The sequence below is a fragment of the Hyaena hyaena genome, unplaced genomic scaffold, assembly GCF_003009895.1.
Source record: "Hyaena hyaena isolate Hyena2069 unplaced genomic scaffold, ASM300989v1 scaffold_1496, whole genome shotgun sequence".
Taxonomy (NCBI): domain Eukaryota; kingdom Metazoa; phylum Chordata; class Mammalia; order Carnivora; family Hyaenidae; genus Hyaena; species Hyaena hyaena.
The window spans coordinates 24,052-44,056 of NW_024082127.1; positions in this window are offsets into that span (position 1 = coordinate 24,052).

Genomic DNA, 20,005 nt, shown 5'->3' on the forward strand with positions numbered 1-20,005 from the left:
ACATATAATACTGGCAAAAAGACAGACAAGACATACAGAACAGAATGTAGTATCCAAAGCTATTGAACACACTGATATGATTAATTTTTAACAAAGCATCAAAGCAATTCAAAATGGGGAAAGTCCCTTACCTCACACTTTACAAAAAAATTCACTTGTGATGGATAAAAGAGCTGAATGTAAAAGCCATAAAATTAGAAGAAAACACAGGAGAATATCTTTAAATCTGCACTAGGCAAATAGTTCTTAAGGGAAGCAGCAGTCATAAAAGAGAAAAATCATAAATGAGGCTCCATCAGTGTTAAAACATCTGCTCTGCAAAAGGTTCCATTTAAGAAAATTAAGAGGCACACTACACAGTGAGAAAAAATATTTGCAAAACATATATCTGACAATAGAAGTGTATATAAAATACAGGGGCACCTAGGTGGCTCAGTCAGTTAAGTGTCTGACTCTTGATCTGGGCCCAGGTCCTGATCTCCAGGTTCATGAATTTGAGCTCCGTATCTGGTTCTGTACTGATATCACAGAGCCTGATTGGAATTCTCTCTCCCCCTCCCTCTGCCCCCTACCCAACTTGTGCTCTCTCTTTCAAAATAAACAAATAAACTTTAAAAGAAAAAGAACTGCATATAAAATGTAAAGGAATCGCATAATTCAATAAGATGACAAAATAAAATGGGCAAAATAATAAATGGACAATAAATAATAAAATGGACAAAAGACTTCAAGTACACTTCATAAAGGAAGATCTATGAATGTTACTAAGTATATTAAAAATACTCAACATCCAGGGAGGGGCCAAGATGGCAGAACAGCTTAGAAGTTTAAAAAAAAATTTTTTTTTACATCTCTCATTCCTGAAATGCAGCCAGATCAACACAAAAACATCCTACACAACTAGAAAACTGATTTGAGGATTAAAACAACAATTTGCACAACCTGAACCACAGAACTTGGCAGGTATACAGCGCAGAGAGGTAAACTGGGAGAGAGAGATGCTGGGTAGGGAAGGGAGCTGTTTTTGCCTACAGAGACAGGAGACAGGTAGAGAGTACAGGAAAAGCACCCCCCTCCCCCTTCCCCCCCACCCCCGCAAAAAAAAGGCAGCTGGAGAGAAAGTGGAAATAGCGCAGGGACTGAACAAATAAGGAAGAAAGGAGAAAGGAAAGGGTTTAAATTCCATTAACTCTGTAAATAGGGCCAGTGCAAAGTTGGACACTCTGAAGCCTGATACCTGGCAGTGCCCTGGGGGTAAGGGCAAATAGCTGGGAGCAGAGAGCAAGGTCTGAGGGGTCCACAGGCCACACAGGGAGTGGCGGTTCCCCTGCTGGGAGGACATTTGATAGAGATGTGCAGCCACCCCGCAGGCAAAGTCCTAGCGGATCTTGGAGAAGAGCCACATTCACTGATGCAGGAACGAGGACATTAAGGGGGAAGCCTGGCATCAGATGTGTGTTGTAATTTTCCATAAACCCAGAAACGCCATTGCTATAAGATCACGTGAACTTCTTCTAGGTCAGGCAGGCACCCTGCTACAGTCTTTGGGCATCTGCAGCACCACGGTCTTGCGAACTTTCCTGGGGGGCGGGTCAGCACCTGCCATTGCTCAGGGAGACCCTCCCCGAGAACATCTGAATGGGTCAAAGCTGCAATCCCTCAGAAGTAAGGGGTTAGGAAGGCAGCCCCACTTGAAACAACATTCAGGAAAGGAGGGACTGCCTGGCACCCTGACGGCTTGGTCACAAACAGTGTAGAAGCAGAGAGTGGACAGAAGCTGGAGACAAAGGTGCTTGACTGCTGGTCGTGGAGAGCACAGGGTTCCGACACTAGAGACTGAGAGCTGGATGACGCCATTTTCACCCCTCCCGGGTATTTGCATACCTCCTATACATGCCACAGCCATCCACCCCAGTAAGCTAAGCCCCGCTATCTAGTGGAAATTGGAGCCATTACACTAAACCCGGCCCAAATGGGCCAACAGTGCTCCTGACAAACACAAGTCTCTCCACCGGCTTAGTTTACAGAATATGAAGTGCTTCATAGCATGACTTCTATGGGAAAACAGATGGAATTTCAACCGTACTTCATTCTGTTTATTGGTCCTTTTATTCGATACTTTTTTTCTTTTCTTATTCTTGAATATAGAAAGAAAAAAATTTATTTTTATTTTCCATTTTTATTAAAAAGATTTTTAATATTCTTCTATATTTTTACTTTTTTGTAAACTATTAAAATTCTATTTTCTTTCATCTTTTTATTTTATTCTATTTTGTTGTATTCATTTTTTCAAATTTTCAAACGTTTTCTTTTTATCCCTCTTTTTTTTTCTTTTTTTCTTTCTTATCTTTCCCTTTTTTTCTAATCTGTCAAGCTTCTTTCAACAAACAGACCAAAACACACAGGATCTAGCATCCTTTATTTGATTTCTTCATATTGTTTTTAATTTTTTAACTTTCATTTTTTTAAACTTTATTCCTTTTCTTCCTCCAAAATTATGAAACAAAGGAATTCACCCCAAAAGAAAGAAAAGGAAGAAAATACAGAGACTTAATCAATACAGATAAAAGCAAGATGTCTGAACCAGAATTTACAATCATGGTAATAAGAATACTTGCTGGGGTTGAAAACAGATTAGAATTCCTTTCTGCAAGATAAAATAAGTAAAAACTAGTGGGATGAAATTTAAAAAATGCTCTGAGCTGCAATTTTGAATAGATGTCACGATGGTAAGGATGGATAAGGGACAACAGTAAATCAGCAATATAGAGGACAAACTTATGGAGAATAATGAAGCAGAACAAAAGAGGGAGACTGAGGCAAAAGAGCACGAAATAAAAATTACAGATGTCAGTGACTCTTTAAAAAGGAATAATATCAGAATCTTAGGGGTCCCAGAAGATAAAGAGAAAAAAAAAAGAATGATACCAAAATTAGAGAATTCGGTGACTTATTAAAAAGAAATAACATCTGAATCATAGGAGATTCAGAAGATGAAGAGAGAGAAAAAAAGGGGAGAAGTTTTATGTGAGCTAATTATAGCAGAAAACTTTCCTAGCCTGGGGAAAGACACAGACATCAAAGTCCAAGAAGCACAGAAGACTCCCATTAGATTCAACAAACACTGACCATCAATAAGACATATCATATTCAAATTCACAAAATACTAAGGCAAGGAAAGAATCATGAAAGCAGCAAGTGAAAAAAGTCCTTAACCTACAAAGGAAGACAGATCATGTTTGCAGCAGACCTATCCACAGAATCTTGGCAGGCAAGAAAGGAGTGGCAGGATATATTCAATGTGCTGAATTGGAAAAATACAAAGCCAAGAAATCTTTATCCAGCAAGGCTGTCATTCAAAATAAAAGGAAAGATTAAAAGTTTCTCAAACAAAAACTAAAGAAGTTCATGACCACTAAACCAGCCCTGCAAGAAATTTTAAGGGGAGCTTTCTGAGGGAAGAAAACATGAAAAAAACAAAAACAAAAAGACCAAAAGCAACAGAAACTAGAAAGGACCAGAGAACACTACCAGAAACTCCAACTCTACAGACAACATAATGGCAATAAATTCATGTGTTTTAGTACTCACTCTAAATGTCAATGGTCTAAACGCTCTTATCAAAAGACATAAGGGAACAGAATGGATAAGAAAGCAAGATTCATCTATATACTGCTTATAAGAGACCCATTTTAGACTTAAAGTCACCTTCAGATTGAACATAAGGGGATGGAGAATCATCTATTGTGCTAATGGTTGCCAAAACAAAGCTGGAGTAGCCATGCTTATATCAGACAATTTCGATTTTAAAGTAAAGACTGTAACAAGAGATGAAGAGGGCATTTTATCATAATTAAGAAGACCTAACAATTGTAAACATTTATGCTCCAAATGTGGAAACACCCAAATATATAAATCAGTTAATCACAAACATAAAGAAACTCATTGATAATAGTACGGTAATAGTAGGGGACTTCAACATCCCACTTACAGCAATGGACAGACAATCTAAACAGAAAATCAACAAGGAAACAATAGCTTTGAATGACACACTGGACCAGATGGACTTAACAGATATATTCAGAACATTTCATCCTAAAGCAGCAGAATACACATTCTTCTTGAGTGCACATGGAACATTCTCCAAAATAGATTACATCCTGAGACACAAATTAGCCCTCAAGTACAAAAAGATTGAGATCATACTCTACATATTTTCAGACTACAATGCTATGAAATTCAAAATCAACCACAAGAAAAATTTTGGAAAGATAACAAATACTTGGAGACTAAAGAACATCCTACTAAAGATTGAATGGGCTAAGAAATTAAGGAGGAAATTAAAAAGTACATGGAAGCCAATAAAAATGATAACACCAAGGCCCCAAACCTCTGGGACACAGCAAAGGCAGTCATAAGAGGGAAGCATATGGTAATCCAGGCCTTCCTAAAGAAGGAAGAAATACATAACTAACTTTATATACATAATCTAACTTTACACGACCTAACCTTACACCTTCAAGAGCTGGGAAAAGAACAGCAAATAAAATGCAAAACCAGCAGAAGACAGGAAATAATAAAGATTAGAGCACAAATCAATGCTATTGAAACCAAAAACAAAACAAAACAAAACAAAAAACAAACCCAAAAGCAAACAAACAAACAAACAAACAAACAAAAAAACCCAGTAGAACAGATCAATGAAACGAGGAGCTGGTTCTTTGAAAGAATTAACAAAATTGATAAACCCCTACCCAGTTTGATTAAAAAGTAAAAAGGACTCAAATAAATAAAATCAAGAATGAAAGAGGAGAAATCACAACCAACATTACAGAAATACAAACAATAATAAGAGAATATTATGAGCAATTATATTCCAATAAAATGGGCAATGCAGAAGAAATGGAAAAATTCCTAGAAACATATAAACTATCAAAATGAACCAGGAAGAAATAGAAAATTTGAACAGACCCATAACCAGCAAAGAAATTGAATTAGTAATCAAAAATCTCCCAAAAAACAGGAGTCCAGGGCCAGATGGCTTTACAGCGGAATTCTACCAAAGATTTAAAGAAGAGTTAACACCTATTCTCTTTGAGCTATGGATGTAAAACTTCCAAACTCTTTCTATGAAGCCAGCATTACCTTGATTTCCAAAACCAGACCAAGATTCCACTTTCATTCTTCACAGATGACATGATACTCTATATGGAAGACCCAAAAGACTCCACCAAAAAGCTGCTAGAACTGATCCATGAATTCAGCAAAACTGTAGGATATAAAATCAATGCACATAATTGGTTGCATTCCTATACACCAATAATGAAGTAACAGAAAGAGAAATCAAGAAATCGATCCCAATTACAATTGCATCAAAAAACACAAAATAGAGAGGAATAAATATAATCAAAGAGGTGAAAAAACTATGCAGTGAAAACTATAGAAAGCTTATGAAAGAAATTGAATAAGACAAACAAAAAGGGGGAAAAAACGGAAAATATTCCATGCTCCTGGATTGGAAGAACAAACATTGTTAAAATGTTGAAACTACCCGAAGTAATCTATGTATTCAATGCAATACCTATCAAAATAATACCATCATTCTTTACAGAGCTAGAACAAACAATCCTAAAATTTGATGAAATCAGAAAAGACCCAGGATAGCCACAGCAATTTTGAAAAAGAAAACCAAAGATGGAGGCATCACACGCCCAGACATTAAGATGTATTACACAGCTGTAATCACCAAGACAGTTTGGCACTGGCACAAAAACAAACACTCAGATCAAAGGAACAGAATAGAGAAACCAGAAATGGGCCCACAAATGTATGGCCAACTAATCTTTGACAAAGCAGGAAAGAATATCCAATGGAATAAAGACAGTCTCTTCAGCAAGTGGTGCTGGGAAAACTAGACAGTGACATGCAGAAAAATAAACCTGGACCACTATCTTACACCATACACAAAAATAAACTAAAACCGGATGAAAGACCTAAATGTAATACAAAAAGAAATCAAAATCCTAGAGGAGAAAGCAAGCAAAAACTCTTTGACCTCACCCTCAGCAACTTCTTACTCAACACATCTCCAGAGAGCAAGGAAACCTAAGGAAAAATGAACTATTGGGACCTCATCAAAATAAAAAACTGCGCAGCGAAGGAAACAATCGGCAAAACTAAAAAGCAACTGATAGAATGGGAGAAGATATTTGCAAATGACATATCAGATAAAGGGTTAGTATCCAAAATCTATAAAGAACTTACCAAACTCAACACCCAAAAAAACAATAATCCAGCAAAGAAATGGGCAAAAGACATGAATAGATACTTCTCCAAAGAAGATATCCAGATGGCAGACAGGCACATGAAAACCTGCTCAACATCACTCACCTTCAGAGAAATACAGATCAAAACCACAATGAGGGGCGCCTGGGTGGCTTAGTCGGTTAAGCGTCCGACTTTCGCTTAGGTCATGATCTCGCGGTTCGTGGGTTCGAGCCCCGCGTCGGGCTCTGTGCTGACTGCCAGCTCAGAGCCTGGAGCCTGTTTCAGAGTCTGTAACTCCCTCTCTCTCTGACCCTCCCCTGCTCACGCTGTCTCTCTCTCTCCTAGAAATTAAAAAAAAAAAAAACAACAACAAAAAACCACAATGAGATACCACTTCACCTGTCAGAATGGCTAATATTAACAACTCAGGCAACAACAAATGTTGGTGCAAATGCAGAGAAAGAGGAACTCTTTTGCACTGCTGGTGGGAACACAAACTAGTGCAGCCACTCTGGAAAACAGTATGGAGGTCCCTCAAAAAATTAAAAATAGAACTACATTACGACCCAGCAATTGCACTACTCTGTATTTATCCAAAGGATGCAGGTGTGCCGTTTCAAAGGGGCACATGCACCCCAATGTTTATAGCAGTGCTATCAACAATAGCCAAAATATGGAAAGAGCCCAGATGTCCATTAATGGATGAATGGATAAAGAAGATGTGGTATACATAAATAGAATGGAGTATTATTTGGCAATCAAAAAGAATGAAATATTGCCATTTGCAACTACATGGATGGAGCTAGAGACTATTATGCTAAGTGAAATACGTCAGTCAGAAAAAGATAAATATCATATGACTTCACTCATATGAAGACTTTAAGATACAAAACAGATGAACATAAGGGAAGGGAAGCAAAAATAATATAAAAATAGGGAAGAGGACAAAACATAAAAGACTTAAATATGAAGAACAAACAGAGAATTGCTAGAGGGATTGTGGGAGGGGGGATGGTCTAAATGGGTAAGGGGCATTAAGGAATCTATTCCTGAGATACTGTTGCACCATATGCTAACTTGGATATAAATTAAACAATAAACAAACTTTTAAAAATACTCAACATCCCCAGTAACTTGATAAATGAAAAACAAACTATAATGAGATAGTGCTACACAGCCACTCAAATGGCCAAAATAAAATACAAAGAAAAACTGATAATACCAACTGTTGGTGAGGATGTAAATAAAGTGAAACTCTCATACGTTAATAATGGGAATATAAAATGGTACCACTTTTGAAAAGTTTTGGCAGTTTCTTATAAAACTAAATATATGCCTACCTTTCATCTGAGAATTCAATGTCTAGTTATTTTCCCAGGAAATGTGAAAATATAAATCAACACCAATAACTTATATAATGTTTATGCCAGATTTATTCATAGAAGTAAAAACTAGAAACAACCTAGCTCTCAATAAGAAAATACATAAATGGTAAACGGTAGGTGTGTTCACCTCATGGAATATTACTCAGCAAGATGTTATAGATGTTAGCAGACTAAACTATACTGTATATATACTTGAAAATTTGTAAAAGAGTAGATATTAAAAAATCTCATCACACACAGAAAAAGGTAACTATGTGAGGTGATGGCTGTGTTACCTAACTTTACTGTAGTAATCATTTTGCAAATCATCATGTTGTGCACCTTAAACTTACACAAGGTTATGTCAATTATGTCTCAATAAAGCTGGATAGAATGGCACTAGAGAGAAAAAAGATACTGGTAAAATTCATAGATATTATACCAGGAGAAAGAAACCAGATACAAAAGAAAACGTTCTCTATGATTCCATTTATATGCAGTGCTACCATGAGTACAGATATTCAAGGGAGAGAAATAATCACAAAAGCAGGGGAGAGGGAACACACTGGGAAATGAGATGAAGAAAACCTCCAGGGTGAGGAAAATTTCTAGAGCTTGAAAATGTGTGTGTCACATAACAGTGTATATACATAACACCTTAAAAACTATAAAAATAATACCAGGTGGGTGGAGGAGGACACAGATGAAACAAAAATGGTATAGTATCAATAGTTGTAAAAGTTGGGTAGATATATAGGGGTCCCTTACATTATTCTGACGTTTTTGTTTAAAATTTCTATCAGCCAAAGTGGTTCTTTTTCATTGTTTTCTTTGTATCTAAGTGTATCTTTCAAAGAAAGACTGAAGATTTCCTTAAGTTACAAATCAAATTTATTCAATTTTGAGTAAGAAGTTGAGTTTTTATGTATCAGAACTCCATTTAGATATTTTGCACCTAACTTTCCCACTGTGATTAAATAGCTAATATCATAATTCAAATTTGTGAAGTATAAGTGATATTTGTTAAGAATTTTTGACACATTCCAAAAACCATGAAAGAGCTCAAGATTTTTGAGTAAGACTTGAATTTTTAATCCTAACTAGTGACCTTCGATAAAACCACTTCATTCATGACTCTGAGTATCAATTTCCCTATTTGTAAAATTGAGGTAGGACTATCATTAATGATATCATTTAATCTTCCCAATGACTCTGCATAGAAAGTGAAATAAATAGTCAATGTGTTGGAAAAATTATAAATATTTAACAAGTTTTGTTTTTTCAAAATTACCAGTGTTTCCCTCATTAACTTATTTTCATTTCAACAATATACATTGTACTCAAATACATTACAGTATTATACTTTGAGATGGGAAGTTCTTTATATTACCATGATTTTTTTCTAAATTATATTATATTTTGTTCTCCAAGTGGTAGAAAGAAAATTTTCATGGTTTACTTTTTCTATACCTGATGAAAAATTTCTAGTCATGTATCGTTTACAGGGATTTGCCTTTTAAAAAACAAGATCCTTTAATTTTTAATTATAAATATCTATTGTCCTACTTTACTGTATTTACATATGCAGTTTATGAAAGATGTTGATCTGAAAATTTAAACTCATTTTTCCATTTTAATAAGGTAATTGATAAAGATACTTTGAGGAGATATATAAATGATAAAAGTAAGTGTTATTTGGGATATGTTAAAGAGAAATCCTTCTCTTTAAAACAAAATCTTACACTGCTAGAATAAGAAATTTATTGTCTATAAAATTGTAATCTATTTAATATTAATAAAGTCAAATATTTATTTTAATTTGTAGTGATTTAAAAAATCTTTTAAATCACATGAAAAATTTTCCCTAAGGTGTGGCAAATTTTGCAAAATATAAATCAGATCATGTTGATAGTCTAGAATGATTTTAATAATCTGTGTAAGTGTTGAATATGTTTCCAGTGTTTAATCTTGCCCCAAATCAACTATTTTTCAAGTTTCTGTTACCATGAATATTTATCTTGATAAGTAAATAATGTGCTGTCTATAATATTCACTGAAATAATTTTATACACATTTTTCTTTTTCTTCTAATAGTAAATTCGTAAATCATAACCACATTATTTGGTACTTCACTCCTTAATTTTTCTAACATTTAATGTTTTTTTTACTTTTGTGCTAATCACTATTACTGATCACCTTCTTTGTAAGGCTATCTTTTACAGAGGAAATGTACACTTTATGATTCTGATAGTCATAGCAAAATCAATAAATAGTGGTAGAAAACTTCTTGAATGATGTCCAATGATCTCTGCCTTCTGGTAAGTAATGCCTTATGTAATATTTGTCATTTAAGTGTAGGCTAGGCCTAGTGATTCTCTTTTAAGGAAGATAATATAGCAAAAGTGATGGAATGCTACTTTTGAGATAGGGCTAAAAACAACCAGGACATCCGTCTTGCTTGGTCATTTTGTATCAGTATATCTGTGTCTTGGAATCCAATCCATGGGGAAAGTTGCTATACTAGAGATGGTCCTATAAAGATCAAATAGATGTCTCTGGCCAATAACCAGTAAGGACCTGAGGACTGTCAATAGCTACATGAATGACCACAGCCTTTGAAGACACCTTGATTACAGCCTCATGAAAGACACTGAGACAGAGGTGGCCAGCTAAGTCACCACAGATCTTCTGAGATAATAAAGCATGATGTTTTACTCAGTTATGTCTTAAGGTAATTTGTTATGAGACTAAATAGATAACTAAGACAATAAGAAAGTTGTATTGATATGCAATGGTGACAAATCAAGTACTTGCAATCACTAGCTGGTGACTAACCTCTAACACTAGCCTCTAGTATCTCCCACTTAAAAGTAAGTATGGGAAAATAAAAGTAAGCTTGAGTAAATTTACAAATTACCTCAGTTACTAACTTTTAGAAAACATAAGAAAAAATTTAGTTAGGGGCACCTGGGTGGCTCAGTCACTTAAATGTCTGACTTCTGCTCAGGTCATGTTTTTAGAATACTAAAATTTTTGTTTTTAGGTACTAAATTTAAATAATAAAAATGGAACACAAATGACTTTATTATATCCATAAATAGATCCTCAACTTCAGCTATGATATATTTTAACTACAATGCCACATATTGGGATTAAAGTCTTTTTATCAAGATTTATTGGATACTAAAAGTGAATTAGGATGCTCTGTTCAATCTCACTTGTCCGTGCTTCCTTCAGTCATGGATACCGGTTATCATGAACTGCAAGCATAATGCTCTGTGCTTTGTGAGTTTCTGGGATGCTTGCCTTTAAAACAGAATAACCCACTACAAGTAGTTGTAGCATGATGAATGAGGAAATTTCCTTCAGTGTTTGCTTTGCTTATGCCTTCTCTATTCCTGGAAATATGACCACATGCAATGACTTCATGCAAGTGACCTGAACCCAAGAGATATACTTTTTTCCAGGAGGATTAATAATTTTATAATTGTCCAAACTAATTTAAAAATCAAACAAAAACAAATTACAAGAATTGAACGTAGAGTTGTTTTAACTTTAAAATATTTAAAGTTTTTTTGTTGCTGTAAAAAAACCCAACAAAACACGTTTATAAATGCAATTTTTCTACCAAGCAAATTCTAAATTCTTCTCTGTGTAGTACTGCCATCTAGTGGGCAGTTTGGTGGGGCCAGCTAATAAATTGTTAGTCTGGATTAGTATTGCTGAGCAGAACCAGTTCCTTCCACATTTATTGAGCATCTGCTATGGGCAAGACACTTTCTTATTAGCTGTGGAAGAGTTTTTTAATGATTAAAATTAAAAACTTAGAACTTGAATTCAAATATTCATTTATTATTTTATCTAGAATATTTTAAAAAATATTTTTATGTTTATTTTTGAGAGGGAGAGAGAGAGAGACCACCAGCAGGGGAGGGGCAGAGAGAGGAGATACAGAACCTGAAGCAGGCTCCAGGCTCTGAGCTGTCAGCGCAGAATCCAACGCGGGGCTCAAACTCACAAACCATGAGATCCATGACCTGAGCTGAAGTCAAACACTTAACCGAATGAATCACCCAGGTATCCCATGGAACTTTAAAACCACAACCTGACACAGTTACATTTTATCTCAGTGACTTGACATTATTTTAAAGGTACTGTCCTATGAAAAAAGCATCTGTTGCCTTCTAGACCCTATTCCCTCCTCCTATCACCTAGTCTGTCATGAATTTAAAAGAAATGAGAGAAAACAGTTACTCTGAATCAAACCAGAGTTTTAGAAAATCAATGTATAATGTAAATGCTATTAATATTGTAATTTCTACTGGTATCTTTCATTAATGATTAGCAAATTTCCTCAAGAAAAGTTAGTTTTTCCCTAAGCAAAAAATCAGATGTGACATTTATTGTGTGTGCTCAAGATTCATTTTATCTACATAGTTTAAATGTATTAAATGTATTAAAGAAAATTCTAAAAAACCACCTTATATGAAAATGTACATAAACCTTGCAAATGTAGTAAATGCTAAGAGATGAAATAAATGTATAAGTGACTTCAACATAGAGAGTGATAATGTTGAAGAACAATTAAAAAGGAGATATTTAAGCTAACACTATAGGGTAAACATATCACTAGTGATTTCTTTAATAGCCTGCTAAATTTTTTAAAAATCACAATTTAATAGAGACATAGACATACTTTTAAAATTAAAATGATTATAAAAACAGTATGGCATTTCTTTATTTTAATTATATTTGTTGCAGAGTTTTTAAGACTGTCAATCACAGAAATAAAGACCTCCTAAAGACCAAAAATAAGAATATTAGTGGACTCAGAACGAGGAACTAAAAATTATTGCATTTATTCATGAGATTATAATGAGATATTTCTGAAGAAAATATTAGGTAAACTAAATTTCTAATATATCTCCATATCACAGTTAACTAAAAACAATAGCTTGGGGTGCCTGAGTGGCTCAGTTGGTTAAGCACTGCACTTCAGCTCAGATCATGATCTCACAGTTTGTGGGTTCAAGCCCCACTTCAGGCTCTGTGCTCACGGCTCAGAGTCTGGAGGCTGCTTCTGATTCTGTGTGTGTCTCTCTCTCACTGCCCCTCCCCCACTGGCATGCATTTTCTGGCGCTCTGTCTCTCCCTCTCTCTCTCTCTCAAAAATAAATAAACATTAAAAAATTAAAAACAATAGCTGCAGATTTGAATAGTGCTTTGCAGGTCCTAAAATGCTTTTACAAACCACATTTTATTTACATGTCTGTGAGCAGCTATTTGTTTCTAATTTGACACAGGCGATATTTAGATTTCACAAAGCTGGCAGACCAGTACTTCTCCACTGGTCAATATAAGGTTATTATCTGGAAAGCTGTTATGAGATTTTCACTAAAATGTGTGATTAATCCTCTTTTTACTATAGTCAAAGTCCTTATCCAAAAATCAGAGGGAAAAGCTAAATCTAATTATAAGTACATCCTTTTTGATATTTGATAAAAAAAAAATCAAGCTTTTTTTTTTTTTTTTTTTTTTTTGGTCCTAAACTGTATCTATTGTCTAGCAGAGAAAAGCTGGCTTTGGGGCTAATTTACTTCCTATTACACATCTCTCTTTTCATTAGCCCTATCTAGTTCATTGTGTGTGCTGAAGATTTGTATAAATACATTTCACTGAATTTCCTGAAATACTTCTGTGATCTCAAACCTACCAGGTCTTACCTTTGAAAGGCTTTATTTAGATTTTCGTTCAAGTGCATGCACAGTTAAATGCAGCTCATCAATTAGCAGCAATATACTAATATGCCTACATTGCTGTGTGTGTTTGTTTTGGTTTTGGCTTATTGGGTTTTTTGCTTCTTGGTTTTTAGCTCTGTGCATGTTCCAACATGAATTTTAGGTGGCACATGACCTGGATTACTTTCCTACTATACTACCAGCCACTTTCTCTCATCACTACTACTACCACTAGAAGCACTACAAGTTTTATGAAAACATCATAAAATATTGTCGTCAAGTTTCTTTCAGATACAGATACAGTAATAATAATGTAGCATTTTGTTATTTGAAACATCCAGGCCCTGTTTATTCAAGGTAAATAAGTTTGGTGCCAGGAGACAGGCTCAGTGTCTGTGAACCTCTTGTAAGTCATCTTCTCCTCTTCTACTCACAGGTTCCTCATTTACAAATAGAAGATGATGATAAAACATAGGACTTCTGGGAGGCAAAACTTAAATTATGTCTTAATGCATATGTTAAAATATAAAATGGTATACAAAACTTGACCTAACAAAATAGATTATATAAAATGTATATCTTTGCTATAACATTATTATTCATGTATAAGCTTTGTAAACATTTACCACACTTACATTGTGATTTGGAGGAAAATGGGAAGTTCCAACGTATGCATAGGTACCTTTATTTTTGGTTCTTTTGAATTATTCTTAAGGCATTCCTTTCTTCTTGCTTAAAAATGATAGTCCACTTTGAAAGTAAAGATTTATACAACAGACTCTTCATTTAAACCTTATGTAAAGAAATAAAATCTTTATGTCCACACATTTTGAACTCCTACCTTCATGCATTTATAGTGTGTTACATTTCCCAGCTTTCTCATATTTAATGTTTTATGACCTGTTCTCCAGATTCAGGTAGTAAAAGGTTAGAAGGTACATTTAAATAGACAGAAGGGCTACAGAAACATATTTTAATTAAAAATAGGTTGGAAAAGAAATCTTTGCCTGGTTTCAAAATAGTTTGCACCAAAAGCTAATGAGCAAATAAGAAATCTGATCTGCTCTCGAATGAAACCCCGAGTGATATGCATGTGTGGTCACATATTGACTTAAAAATGGCTGCCTGGAATTCAGCCAAATTCAACCAGGTTTGTCTAATCACTGATGAGCAGTTTTTCATTTGCACAGATGAAAAACAATTGAAGCAAAATGTAACTCAAACCAATAAGTTTGAAAGAACGAAGGCTGAACATTGGAAGAATAATTTCTGAAAAATCTTCAGCAGAAGTTGTATACTGAAAAAGGCCATTCTCTCCTTTAATAAATCAACCTTATTTTGTACTCAGATATCTTGTGGCAAGTTTCACAAGTGATTGTACAAACTAATTAGAAGTATATCTCAGAGTGGGCATAGGGCCAGGTAGTTTGCATGCCCTGGCCCACAGTGACCTGTATTAGATGCTTAAAGATCAAAATATTAGATACTTAAATGTCCCAGCACCATGCCCACATGCCTTTCCTCTACTGAGAGGAGAGGGGAGAGGGGAGAGGGGAGATGGGAGAGGAGAGGAGAGAGGAGGTGAGAGGAGAGAGAAGATGAGAGGAGAGAGGAGAGAGGAGAGGAGGCTGCAACTTCCCAATAGCCAGTTAGAGTTGGCTAGTAAATGAAGAAAAGACATTTAAGTATGAAACTATATCGCGCTTTGGGCAGTTAGTCCAAACTCCATTTAAGAGTATCTGCTGTCCTGAAACATGGATTGGTGACTCACTCATGGGAAATTAGACAGCAGGTTTAAGTAGGATATTTAACAAGTTTATCTCCTGAATGGTGGCAATCTAAAAATTTAGGGGCGCCTGGGTGGCTTAGTCGGTTAAGCGTCTGACTTTCGCTTAGGTCATGATCTCGCGGTTCGTGGGTTCCAGCCCCGCGTCGGGCTCTGTGCTGACTGCCAGCTCAGAGCCTGGAGCTATTTCAGAGTCTGTGTCTCCCTCTCTCTCTGACCCTCCCTTGCTCACGCTGCCTCTCTCTCTCTCTCTCTCTCCTAGAAATAAATAAAAATATTTTAAAAAAGAAAATAAAAATAAAAATTTAGATTTGGCGACAGCCATTTTCTTTCATGTAACTAAAGTAATAGAGAAAACTGATCTGCACGGAGAAAATAAAGCAGCAATGAGAGAGTGGACGTAGATAAGAATCAGGGGGTTACATTTTACATTCCACATGTTTTTTTTCATTCCTGTTCCTAGTTCCACTTCCTGTCAGTGGAACTAACTGAATGCCTACCTCTGTACTTGAGTTTCATGTAAGAATTTCACAAAAACTCGACATCCTTAAAGCAGATTTCTTTGTTGGTCTGTTCAAGCTGGCTTGAGTTGACCTCTGATATTTACAGCTAGAAACATTCACACAGCAAACCATGAGGTAGAATTGTAAAGGGCTGGGGAATGAAATAGCCTGTTCTACAATGTAAAATTCCCTTGTACAAGTAAATCAGCCATAACACAAGGAATTTTTTTAAAAAACACAATAATTTCAGGAAATTGATAGATCCATCTCAGGAAATTTAATAGATCCATCTTCCAACTATTGTCATTTTTAACCTATTTGTAGAAACTCTGCTTTCCTCTCATTCTCATTCCACCAAAACCCCATCGAACACTTATACTTCATAAGTAGTACATTTTAAATTATTAAATAGATAGCCGATGTAATATTAATTATTATTATAATATGTTAATTAGATTTGGGTTAAACAGAGCAAATCATTCACTTACATTACCAAACATACTGGCCAAATGTTTGGTATTTATGTGGCCTGTATAGTAGCTAGATCTGATATAGGCTTTTTCAAACACTGGAATGTGATTTGACACTACTGCATAATGCAATCCTTTGTAAAAGGACATTAAAAAGTAATGAGATTTGCTTGAACTTAATGCCCAAGGAGACCAAATACCCAGTGTTCTAAGGTTTGATATTTACATTTTGTCTTAATCTGAATGAACATCAATTATGCATGTGTCTTATGCAGTGTCAAACTTAATTGAAGAATGTGCATAATTTATTAATATAACCTTTAGAATTTTCAAATGACTAATAGTCTCAATAATATAATTCACTCTTCAAGAAATATAAAGCCTTCTTTTATTTAAAATATCATTGCATCTATATTATCTGGCAAGGAAAATTGACTCCTGCTCTTTAAGTAGGACATTGTATTTTGTTCAAATAATCAAGAATTCTAGAAACATTCTGAGAAATAATTATATTGCTTACATTTACCTTCCACTACATGAGCATTTTTGCCCTCTTCAGATTTGTCAAATTTGTCAGATTTGTCAAAATTGTCCCTTTTCAGATTTCAAAATATATGTTTAAAAATCCATGTTAGAATTTTTACAATGAAGTTTTCAGGAATGTGCTCCTACATACAGGAACACATACATGAATATTTTTTATTGTTGAAATAAATTTGAGGCAATATGAATATTTTGTGTTCACATTCATGAAAATATGTTTCTGGAGAAATATTAATTCCAAAGCAATGTGTTCTATATTCAATAATAAATGCATATTTCAAAGAAAAAAGCAAATTTTTCACTCATGAAATATCATTTGAAAACTGGTCTCTCCCAGTGCTAAGAATTTTCTATTCTGATGGAAATTCTCTCTCTGCACTGTCCAGTATGTAGCCAGTAGCCACATTTAGCTATTAAGCATTTGAAACATAACTGATGTGACTGACAAGCTGAATTTTAATTTAATATAATTCCAAATAATTTAAATGTAAAGTTAGATAGCTACAATCTAAGGAGAAGTGGAGACACAAAATGAATATAGGAAGTCTAATCAAGAATACTAATTAATTCAAAAGAAAAAGTTTGGAAAAAACTTCGAAAGGCCAGGCCCATGGTTTATAAAGTGTGTGCGTATGTGTGTGTAAAAGATGATCATACCTGAAATATTCAGAAGAAGGAAGAATATGAAGGAATTTGTTGAAAAAAATGTTTTAGGTATAAAAAGACACTATTTTTTTTAAAGATTTTTTTAATGTTTATTTTTGAAAGCGAGAGAGTGCACAAGAAGGGGAGGGTCACAAAGAGAGAAGGACAGAAGATCTAGGCGGGCTTTGTGCTGACAGCTGAGAGCTGGATAGAAGGCTTAAACTCACAAACCGCAAGATCATGACCTGAGCCAAGGTCAGATGCTTAACCGACTGAGCCACCCACATGCCTCAAAATGGTGCTGTTCGTGATGTGGCAAAAATCTAACATTTCCAGAGAGGGACAAAATCTTTTTTCCCTTGGAATTGTGTGAACTCTTCTTAATGCATCGAACAGTTAAAATAAAATATTAAGGCATGCATATTTTTAGAGGAAGGGTCATGGAAGAGAACTAATGTTGGGTTCTTCTAGCTTCTTCTTAGAGTGAGGAACTAAGACTAGCATTAAAGATTTAAGATTTGCATTCAATAAACCTATTGGTGCCAGTATTCTAGGAATTGTATATGAAGATGGATCATAAAGAAAAGCTTCTTACTGCCCTTCAGGAATTGTGGCCCAATGATGAGACAGACCCCACAAAGCAAAATACTTTGGGAATCCCTATAGGAAATGCTTATTAGAGTGTGAGATGGGCAGAGAGGAAGATGAAATTTACTTTCTTTTGGGGAAATAACATTAGGTTAATGGTTAAGAATTAAGAAAGTTTAACAGAAGAGGTAACATAAACCTCCATGAAAGACAAATCAAGAAAAGCAATTCTTACAGTATTAAATAATATTTGCAAAGGCATGGCATAAAGGTTCCACAGTATTAAATAATATTTACAAAGGCATGGCATAAAGGTTCCTAAATTTTGTGTAATAATAAATCTGTGAAGGTTGTAAAACATGGGTATTTCCAAGCTTTGAAGAGACTTAGTTTAGTACTTGTATAACTAAAACTGAACATAGCAATCATCATTGATATTAACTGAGCTCTCACAATAATTTGACATGCACTGCTATTATACCCATTTTACAGATTCCTAAATTCCTCCAACCTGATAAAGTAGATTAAAGATGAGGCCTAGTCAGTGGTAGTTTTTTTTTTAAGCTCCCTGTGTAATTGTGCCATACAGACCAATTGAGATTTTTTTTTAAATCAAAAGGAAAAATTATAGCTGGCTATTTCAGTCAAAAAATTAGGAAGATGCTTATAAATTCAGGAAAGCAAAAGACCTTCAGGAATCTCTAAATCATGCTATCATTGACTCATTCAATCATTCTTCCACTGACATGCTATGTGCTTGTTAGGCTACAAAACTAGGCAAAACATTAGCAGAAAATCCAAAGAAATAAAATTCTATCTTTGGTTTCCATGAATGTGTAATCCATTTTTTTTTTTTCTAGGAGAGAGAGAGAGACAGCATGAGCAGGGGAGGGTCAGAGAGAGACGGAGTCACAGACTCTGAAACAGGCTCCAGGCTCTGAGCTGGCAGTCAGCACAGAGCCCAACGCGGGGCTGGAACCCACGAACCGCGAGATCATGACCCAAGCGAAAGTCAGACGCTTAACCGACTAAGCCACCCAGGCGCCCCATGTGTAATCCATTTTAAAAGAAAAGGTTACAAAAGTTCCAGGAATTAGTCTGCCATTAGGTGCCCAAATGGTTAAAGCATTTAAATTACAGAAAATAAGAACGGTCAACAATGATCTGAATATTCATGATGGAGAAAGTTGGACTTGAGGAAGACCTTAAAAAATCAACAGACTTTAAGCAAGCTGATAAATAAGTGCAGGCCATTTCATTCATTGCAAGGAATGATAACAATAGCCATGAAGAAACTGGTTTGGTAAAATAACAGATTATTTGAAATAAGAAATACATATCCAAAAATGGGAGATTTAGTTTGATGGGTTGAGACCAGATTGTGAGGTGCCTTGAATGTGGGAAAGAATATTGACTTATCTTCTAGACAATCACACACAAACACAGAGAACAGAATCACAGAACCATAGCTATAACACAATTTTCCAAGTGTTGGTTTACAGTTAACGAAATGTTAGAAATAAACAAATATCATTGGAAATCATATTTCACTTCACTCTAGCTCTTATCTCATGGCCAGCTTCTGGGGCCAACAAGCCTACCATACTTATTATCAGAAGCATTTCCGAGAAGCTGATTGTAGGAAGGAGGTTGAGGAATTGTATTGTCTATCACTCATATGGCCACAAGTACCCAATTGCTGGCAATAAGTGGGGTGGAAAACACAGAGCCATTTACTAGCCATTTCTGTTAAGTCATAAAGTATTTCACACCATAAGATTTTTGTATAAAGCCTTATATGTTAAGTTAGGCTAGATTTTGCTATGGTAACAATCTCAAATCACAGTGGCTTAAAAGAACAAAAATTTGTTTTCCGCTCATGCTATAGGTCTACAACTGGGTGTCTTATTTTGGAAGTTAGGTTAATAGAAATACAGTAATACTGGAAGTAGAGTAATAGAGCATTTGGCATCACAAACGTTGCTGGTCACCATGACAGAAGGAAAGGTAGAATGGAAAAATACTCAGCGGCTCTTAAAGCTTTCTCTCAAACAACAAATATTACCTGCATTCACATCTTATTGACCAGATGAATTCATCA